Source organism: Sander vitreus, unplaced genomic scaffold (genome assembly GCF_031162955.1).
Source record: "Sander vitreus isolate 19-12246 unplaced genomic scaffold, sanVit1 ctg304_0, whole genome shotgun sequence".
Classification (NCBI taxonomy): Eukaryota; Metazoa; Chordata; class Actinopteri; order Perciformes; family Percidae; genus Sander; species Sander vitreus.
In genome coordinates this window covers 1-10,000 of record NW_027595457.1, presented here as the reverse complement: position 1 = coordinate 10,000, position 10,000 = coordinate 1, and the positions used below count along the sequence as shown (strand labels likewise).

The 10,000-nt window shown below is 41.6% G+C and overlaps 1 protein-coding gene across 1 annotated transcript in view; it reads right to left on the bottom strand.

The window, feature by feature from the left end:
- Positions 1 to 6,566, bottom strand: part of LOC144513634 (phospholipid-transporting ATPase ABCA1-like) — an 80,260-nt gene extending 73,694 nt beyond the window's left edge. Inside the window, 1 exon segment of the mRNA XM_078244796.1 lies at positions 6,439 to 6,566. The gene's annotated coding sequence lies outside the window, so the exon portion shown is untranslated.
- Between the last annotated feature and the right edge of the window lie 3,434 nt (positions 6,567 to 10,000).

Below are 10,000 nucleotides of genomic sequence, written 5' to 3'. Positions count from 1 at the left end.
TCCACATGAACTGCTGCTGTGTAGACTGGAGTTAGAGTCTGGTCCACATGAACTGCTGCTGTGTAGACTGGAGTTAGAGTTTTGCACATGTTGCTCCAGTTGTGACCACTGTCGTTTACCAATTAAAAAAAACTGTAACTGAAATGTCATGTTGACATGATTTAAAGCAGATGTGTGTTATGGTTACATGATTTTGAGTTGTTTAATAAAACAACCAGAGAAGCAATCTGGAAACACACAGGACCTGCTGCTTCTTCATTGCTTCTTGTTTGGGTTTTTTATCAGAAGTTTAAGTTGGAGAAAGCTAATAACTCATTAAAAACTAATGTTTCAATGAATAATAGAAGTACAGTATATTGTACTGTATCTGTGCTGTGCATAGCGTTGTGAATTAGTTATTATTTTATGTACAGAGGTATAGGGTTAACTCCAAAACCTCCAGTTCCTCCTTTTTCCTGTCTGAGCACGTCCCTGCTCTCAACTGTATTCTGTCAATAAAAGGCAAAAAATAACCTTAAAGTCTGCCTTTTCTCTCAGATGTTTTGTACGTATTTGTGTCTCACTGTTGAGGCTCCAGAAAGTCATCTGCAGTTTGAGTCCCAACATGGCCGCTGTATGACAGCTGTGTGTGATTAAAATGGAGGCCTATCTGTTTAATCAAGAGGCGTTTGAGATGACTGAGACTGTGTAGGCGCCTAACATGTGACACAGATGTGCTGGTTTTCGTCACGTCCCTGCTCTCAACTGTATTCTGTCAATAAAAGGCAAAAAATAACCTCAACGTTACAAATGATAACGTTAGCCCTCTTTTTTTTGTTTGGTGGAGGTAGGATTAACGTTAGATTACCACTATGTTGGTTTGTAGTGTTTGTGACTTTCAATGCGTCTCACTGACTGAATATCTAAAGCACTGCAGACATGTCCACAATGGATTGTTTTTATGTGGCCATAAAGATCGTGGAAGAAGGTTTTCCTAATTCAACAGCTTTGCTGTTCTTATGTCACGAACACACTCAGATCTGTGGACCAGACAAACTTGGAACTTGAGACCGTGTGTCTGTACAGTTGAAGTGTTCATTGAACCTTTCCAGCAGAGAATATGCAGATGTTAAAGGGCTCATGTCTCACTGAAGTGGACATATACAAGACGGGTCTAACTGTAACTTGTCCCTTTGATGGATGTAATAAGAATTTCAATGTAAAGACATCCTTTTCATCTCATATTTCCAGGAATCACAGAGGGTGGGCTGTCATCCAGATAGCACCTGTTCATCTGTGTGAATTTGCAGAACAGTCTTTTTCAGGTGAGGGAACACATATTGAGGAGAATGGACCTGATGTAATGGATGTGAGTGATGCAGACCAAAGTGAGGATGTTGATAATGATAAAGTGCAAGATGCCTACACAGAGAATTTAGCTTTGTTTTACTTAGCTTTGCAGGCAAAGTATTTAGTCCCAGCCTCTACATTTACAGAGATAGCAAATGAAATGAAATGAAAACTCTATTCAACATGAATACACAATGGATGTTCTATCTTGAGATATGGTGTTCCAACTGAGATATTAACACATCTTGGAAACAGTGCATACGAGCAGAGCACAATGCATGAGACCTTGCATACAAATGGTCCTTTAACTACGCACCATCAAAGGCTGCAATATTACAAGACACACTTTAACTATGTTCAGCCTGTTGAAATCTCACTTGGGTACTATGATAGAGGGCAGAAGAGGCACTATCATTATATCCCAATACTGCAAAGCCTCAAAGCAATGCTAAGAGATGAAAGTGCAGCTCAGCAGAGTTTTAACCTCCTCTGGTTGAAGATGGCACACTCCGTGATTTCACTGACAGGCATTTGTTTTTATTTAAATCGACATAGACCCATGCCCTGTACCGGGGTTAGCTTCTGTTTCGGGGAAAGGGGGATTTGCGTTCTCCTTTACCTTGTTAGGGCAAGCTAGGTTAGCCTTCTCAAATGTACTTTGAAATTCATGGGACTTTTCCCTTTCATAAATTGTCCACATATTTTACCACCTTCCACTGCAAGGCACTTTCTTTTATCTGACCCAGTCGTGTTTCCATCAACGTATTTTTAGGCGCAGTTTTGAAGTATCGCATTAGAAAATGTTGATGGAAACAGCAAAAATCGGAAAAAATACTTATTTTTTCATGTTTTTGCGTCTAAGTGACTGATGGGAACAACAGTCTTTGACATTGGTCCAGTATTAAGCGTAAAGAGTTTCAGAGAAAACAAAAGTAAAAGTCCCATGAACCAGTTGGTTCAGTGTTGTTGTGCAACAGCATGAACAGAGGCTGCTGCCACTCAGTGGTTAGGTGACTTTTCTAAGAATTTGATCTCAGTCCAATGGGGGCGAGAGAAGCTGCAAAGTCACATTCAGTTCTCCACCTGCTTTGTCTGACAGAGGAGTGTAACTTTGGCTTTAACAATGTGATCTCCAACTATGTAAGGAGGTCCCAGAACATGTCTGACCACATTAATCTGCTGATGGGTCTGACATTCTGTTTTCTTATACTTCTGGCTCTGTGCCTGCTTCTTCTTACAGACACTTAATCAAGTGTTGTTTTGTGTTTTGGGGAATGAGGAAACATTAAAAACAGTTGACTAAAGAAACAACAATGTCTTTACACAATGTCAAGACAACCTTCAGTCTGGATGTATGTCAGCAGAGTTTTAACCTCCTCTGGTTGAAGATGGCACACTCTGTGATTTCACTGACGGGCATGTCATTTAATCTAATGCTATGTTTTCTTAAGACCCAGATTATTTAAAAGTGATGCTTTTTCAAGATGCTTTTGGGGTAGCTAATCCTCTTGGATCTGCCAAGCAAAAGCACAAAGTTTTAGCAGTTTACTTCACTCTGGGAAATTTCCATCCATACCAACGATCAACTGTTGATCAAATACAGTTGGCACTGCTCTTTATAGAGAAAGACTGTAAATATTTTGGAGTGGACAAAGTTTTCAGTGAACTTGTGTCTGACTTGTGTGAGCTGGAGGAAAAAGGCATATCCTTTGAGGATAAGACATATACTGTAGAGGTACTGTCACATGCATAATGTGAGATAAGATGGGCTCCCACATGATTGGTAGCCTGGAAATCCGCTTAGCTACCAGTGGAGCTAACTGGTAGATTAAACTGTCGTCATCTGTTTAGCTCGCCTCTGGCCCGCCTGTATCAGATACACCGATGTGATTGGTGCAGCTCGGCTACAAGGGTAGAGTTAATGAGCAGCATTACTCAATGCCAGAGTAACTCGCTGAGCAAATTCAAATTGTGCTCTCGCGAGAACTCTGGATTTCCAGGGTACATGATTGGAGGGTTGTCACAAAAACATGCATTTCAGTCAAACCCTCGCACAGTTGTCACTCAGAGAGATCCTGCCAGTTCCAATGAGTCTGTGCAGTTTTTGGAGAATCAGCCTGAAGTTACTATGCATCAGGGCATTAAAGTTACACACACACACACACACACACACACACACACACACACACACACACACAGACACATTTGAATTCTTTTATTTGGATCTAAAAGGCATCGCAAGAAAACATACAAGATCCAAATACTATGAGAACTGTTATTGACAAGGTGACAGATTTACATACTTACATATTACTACTACTACTACTACTACTACTCACATACTTTACAAGTCTTTCATTTATAATACTCCACACATTAAGGGTAAACAAAACATCTCCGTCTCCATATCTGCATGCTCCCTATGATGGCTGAAACACAGCAACATTTTGCAAGTCTTTTAGCCTCCTTTTTTCCGTCCAGTGCTGTCTGTTTTGGGTCTGTCTAAGGGGAAGAACTGAGGCTCTTGCATGTTTAATCTGTATCTGGTGGGATGTATTCTCTTTATTGAGGATCGCCAGGGTGGAAACCAGCAGATCAATGATTATGTTGTCGTTGAGAGCGACTGCACACACAGACAGACAGACAGACACACACACACAGACACACACACACACACACAGACACAGACAGACACACACACACACACACACCCACACACACACAGACACACACACACACACACACACACACACACACACACACACAGACACAGTGTTCATGCTAATAGACATGTGGGCTGAACGCTACAACCCCTTGATTCAAACATAATATGTTGTGTTCCACTTTTAATCTGATCTTTTTGTCAGCTTGTGTTTCTACATAGATACAGTATGTTGTGTTTACAGGAGAACGTAGCATGGGTTTGTGAAAACTGCAAATGAAATGGGGATCAGCTGTACACTGTACTTTATATACTGCTGTACTAGTTTTAGACTTTTCCAGTCTTATGAATCACTCTTTTAAACTCACTACTTACCTCATGTTAATGAATAATGAGATGTTCATTAAGAGGAATTTTTCCGTTTTGTGGACTAATGGAAGCATCCGTTAAAGGTACAGAGCAAATACTGTAAATATACACAATCTTCCATATTTGGATTAACAGAAACGTCCGTAAACTTAACAGAAAATGGACTGGTAATATTTCACCAGGACATTATCCGTTTTTCTACAGATGTTTGTCATAGTGTGGCTACCTTACCTATGGGCCACTTATTCTAACTTTAATGTTGTTTTTCTTCACAAAAAGGCTGATTTATATTTGCTAATAATATGTTGAAATCATGTTAATAAAAATAATAAAAACTAACAATACTTTGGTGGCCCCCTGTTGAAGATCTCTGGATGACATCATGGTTTCACTTTAAATCATGTGTCATTAAAACTATCTTCAAACGTAAATAAACATCAAAGAGGAAATATTACAAGTAGCTGAAATAAAAAAGTGATTTTATATCATAAAGCCTCTTTCCAGACTTACTACCTCCTCTGCACCCCCACCCCCACACTTTACTTGAGTCTTTTCTTTTCATGCCACTTTCTACTTCTACTCCGCTACACGTCAGAGAGAAATATTGGACTTTTTACTCCACTACATTCATCTGTTACAGCTTTAGTTACTAGTTACTTTAGTTACTCCACTACATTCATCTGTTACAGCTTTAGTTACTAGTTACTTTAGTTACTCCGCTACATTCATCTATTACAGCTTTAGTTACTAGTTACTTTAGTTACTCCTCTACATTCATCTGTTCCAGCTTTAGTTACTAGTTACATGTAGTTTATAAATCTGATGTTTGAGTCTAAAGTAAACTAGCCGACAATATAACAGCTACAAGTCAGCTGAGAGGATCAGACCATTACACACACACACACACACACACACACACTCACACACACACACACACACACACACAGCTGTCCTCATCCTCATGGCCATGTGTGTGTGTGTGTGTGTGTGTGTGTGTGTGTGTGTGTGTTTGTACAAGTCCAGCTGAGATGATCAGACCATTAAACACACACCTGGTTGGATCCTTTACACTTTCTACAATGTTTTAATACTTTAACTACATTTTCCTGATTTTCTATTTTCATTGCAGGACTTTTACTGTAACAGAGTATTTCTACAGTGTGGTATTAGTACTTTTACTGCAGTAAAGGGTCTGAATACTTCTTCCAGCGCTGCCTGTCAGGAGAAGAGCTTCAGTAAGTAATGCTCCAAAGGTTAAGCTACACTTTGTCAAGACAAACACTGACATAGACATTTTTCTGCCAGTGACCCCCAGATAACTGAATGTAAATGAGTTACCAACCAGTCAACGCTTTACAGACACCACCTCTTTATGATAATCCCATGCAGTTTTTGTCATGCAGTGTTATTTCGCCTATTCTGAATTTGTGTATTTTGTCGAGGACACATTCAGCCTCGACAAAACGTAGCAAAAGGTTTATTTAAACGTTGTGGTCGGTGCATTGAACACGCTGCTGTCCTACCTGAGAACACAAACTGTCCCAGCCTATCACAGCTCTGATCCACCCAGGCACCACCCTCTATGCCCGTATTAGGATTTCCTGGCTCCAGTAACTGCCAGAGACAAGCTGCAGGTTTGAACTTGTCTCTTCAGAAACCTCTGGATGTGTTTTCATTCAGTCTGTAGTTGAGGATTAAAAGACTGCTCTGCTCTCCACCAATCCAAACCAACACACATTCACACTTAGCAGATACAATGAAGTTTGTGACACACACCTGCCAATCAAAAGCACCTCTCAGAGGAGTACAACACAGGCACGCCTCCCCAACATGGATTCTCCTAACTTTGTCTCCAGGTAAAGACTACAAACAACTTGTTTCCTGTTGATTAAATCTGACTTCACTGAACATATAAAGGCTCACTTTGGCCAAATTTCACAAATCACAGAATAATTAGTAAATGAATTAGTGAATATTCAGATCTACAAGCAGTAAACACCAGTGTTGACGTATATTATGAATCCCCCAAATATGAGGAGCGACAGCAGAGTTTCTTCATCAAAGGTGTGTAATGTTACCTGTCAGGCTGCTCAGCTGTTAGAGTCCAGATGAGGTCAGAGAGATGTCCTCCTCCTGCTCCTCGTCCGTCTGCAGACACTGACAGACGCTGCTTCTGACTGTGTTCATCACTTCCTCACACCTTTACATCCAAACCTAGAAATGTCAGTATGACGTCAGAGCAGAGGGCCGGTCTGAGCTGTAGTTCAGCCAGTCAGAAGCAGCTGCAGCGTTACAAAAGCTGTCAGTCAGCACTGTGATGGCAGCTGGAGACACTGACACAACTCCAAAGAGTCCAAACTGCAGGAAGACTGAAGCCCCAAAAGAAGAAGAAACACAACAACAGGTTCATTATTAAATGATGGAGGAACAACAGTCTATAAACTCATGACAGCAAACTAAAACTTAATATATAAAAAGAAAAATCAAGTCATATACTGTATTTGTGAGCCCCTTCGTGTGGGCGCCTGGCGCCTGGAGATGCCCCTCTACACTGCTCCGGGACTCTGGTGTGTGGTTGATGTGTTGGGGGTGTAGAGCTGAGAGACACAAGAACTGGACGCTGGCTTCAGGGTTGTGGCTCAGACCTTCATCTGGTTGTTATTGTCTCACAGTGAATGCTGCCTTCAGCATCCTTTATGGAATAGTGCAAAATACACTTTATTTCTTAGAATGAAATCCACAACACAATCTAAACTTGAAAATAATACATAGTTAATGAATTATTAAATAAAATTAAAACTTAAATGCTGATGTTTCAGTACACAACAATACTTGTTGTGTGTTGTCTGTTTGCGAGCTTCTTTAGTTTCACTTTTATTACATCCCTATTATCACCTGCTGCCTTGTTATCAAGTATACATCGCAGCTACAGTTCACTGACCCGCCTTGCTGGGGGTGTGTGTGTGTGTGTGTGTGTGTGTGTGTGTGTGTGTGTGTGTGTGTGTGTGTGTGTGTGTGTGTGTGTGTTTCTGTGTGTCCTGCAGCATTCGTCCTGTTCAGACTGTGTGTGTGTGTGTGTGTGTGTGTGTCTCTGTGTGTGTGTGTGTGTGTGTGTGCAATTGTGTGTGTGTCTGTATTTGTGTATGTGTGTATGTGTGTCTGTGCCAGGGTCATTAACATACTGATCAGCATTCATGAGGTGCTTTGCATTGACTATTTATGGTTAAAAATGGGCGTGTTCAGGGCGGGATAAGAGGCTGATTAACATACACACACTTGTGGGTAATCTGTGATGTATAAAGTGAACATTGCTTACAGGTGTGTGTACGCACGGTTTTATAAATCTGAATGTTTTTTGGCGTACGTCATTTTTGGCTTTTAGGCGTAGGTACACGTTTAGTAAGGATCCTACGCTCAGTTTCTTTTACACACATCTTTTATAGGTTTACGTGACTTAAAGGGGTGATAGAATGATTATATAGGGCAGTGGTTCCCAACCTTTTTTCCTTGGCACCCCCCCTACTTATGTCTAAGAAAAGCTGAGCCCCCCCCCAAACCGAAGTGGAGGTAACTCTCGAGATAGAGCCTTACTTTCTGTTTTGATAGAGAGCAGTTCTCAGCACTTTTACGTTTCTCCGCCATGTTTCCTTCAATAAATAGTGATGCCGTGGCGGGATGATAGCAGCTAGCAGCTAGCAGCTGACCTGATGACAGCAAGGGTCCCAGGTTAAGAGGTCCCAGAGGTTTGGCCTACTAAGTAGCCTGCCTTCCAATTTTAAGCCAGAACTAAAATATTTAGTTTTTATACTGACTTTTGTATACATTATATATTCTAGTGTATTATCATAATTTGTTTAACATGTGCACATATTTTTTTTTACCTCAACCTCAAACCAGATGAAGACTTGCGCCCCCCCTGTGATCTTTGCCACCCCCCTGAGGGGTCCCCAGACCCCAGGTTGGGAACCACTGATATAGGGTATTTCACACTGTTCCTTAAGGTCTCCTAATGATATGTAACATTGATTGGGTTGAAAATTGCCCCGTTCCTATTTTATGGGCCCTTATGCATCCCTGTGTTTTGGCCCTATTTGGAACGAGAGCTTTTCTTCCAAATATGGTATGCTCATGAATATTTAGATGAGCTGCGCGCTGATTGGTTGAGGAACCACATACGCAGACATTGGAGACGAGACAGCCGGTCTCATATTTCAGACACTGCAATGTTTGGTTACTAAATTCACTTCTGAGACTTTTTTATGCAAGAAATCAACTATATAAAGCTCACATATGGGCCGTTTTGTGAAAATTGATGGCTAATTGCAAATTTGGTGAGATGTGTAGGACATCAGGAGCTCCACACAGTCTGACGAGACAGCGGCAGCCTCGCTGCGCTCCATACCCAGGAGAAAGTCACTGTTTCTGGGTTACTGGACAACTGGGGCTGGGGCCGGCTGCCGGCATAACCATAGTACATTTACAGTTTGAATTTCGTCACGCCACTTATATAACAGCTACCCTAAGGTCTTACAAAGCTAACACTTGTGTCCGGTTTCGTTAGCTGCTAGCGTCCATTCAATCCTATGGGTAAAGATCGCGGCTAGCTGCAGGCCCTGGAGCTCCGTCAGGGCCTCGGCATTTGGTAATCCAGTAACTCTATCCAGTGACTTTGCGCGGGTATGGAGCGCCGCGGGCTTCCCTTCGTGACGGAGATCCAGCTAGCTCACAGCGAGTCGGGGTCTATGAAGTAGGACACGCCGGGCGACGAGGCAGCACCGGCCGCTGTCACGTAGCCTGCTGAGCTCCTGCTGAACTGCAACACACAGTCGGACAACATTTGCAATTAGCCATCAATTTTTGTAAAACGGCCCATATTTGACCTCTACATAGTGGACGAACAATGTATAACATTTCTGAGATCTGCGTGACCTAGATTCAGAAGACTAAGCTGACCTCAGATCAGTGGTGTAGCCTATGTAAATGTCGGGGCGTGACAGAGATAGAGACTAGAGCCAGATGAGGAGGAGCCTCCGAGTTGACGTCAGCCGTTCAGAGGCAGTTTCAAATTGTGAGATTTGCAGAGGAAAGAGGTGTCAATGGGATTTTGAGCTTCTATGTATGTCCTATTTACCCTCCAAACTGTCATTTTTCAACTATGACAAGGTAAAATCGGTTTTGCATTCTATCACCCCTTTAAAAATATCTGTCTATAAGATAAATGCTAAATGACTGAATGATAAAAGACTAGCATGCTAATGAATAAAATACTTAAAAATATATGTTTGTCTATAAAATGAATGCAGACTATAGACAAACTAAAAATCCATTCATTCTAAGGCTGCAACCTGGAGCCTCCCGTCTCATGCCCTCTCACCTTGCTGATAAGAAAACGTATTTGCAGCAGTTTCCCAGTGAAGTGTGAAAACAATATAGAATATAAAAATAAAAAGGAGTCTTGGAAAGAGTGTAACGTCTTTATTTTTTTATTCTTGTGTGTGCAGATCCTCGTTATCCCTCCTCAGGAAATCCTGCCCTTAGTTGGCAGAAATGCAGAATCCAGGGTGGGGATCTTCAGAATATATCCCCCCCGCAGCTCACCCCCCCTTCCTCTTCCAACGTAACCTGTGGCTATAGAACTAA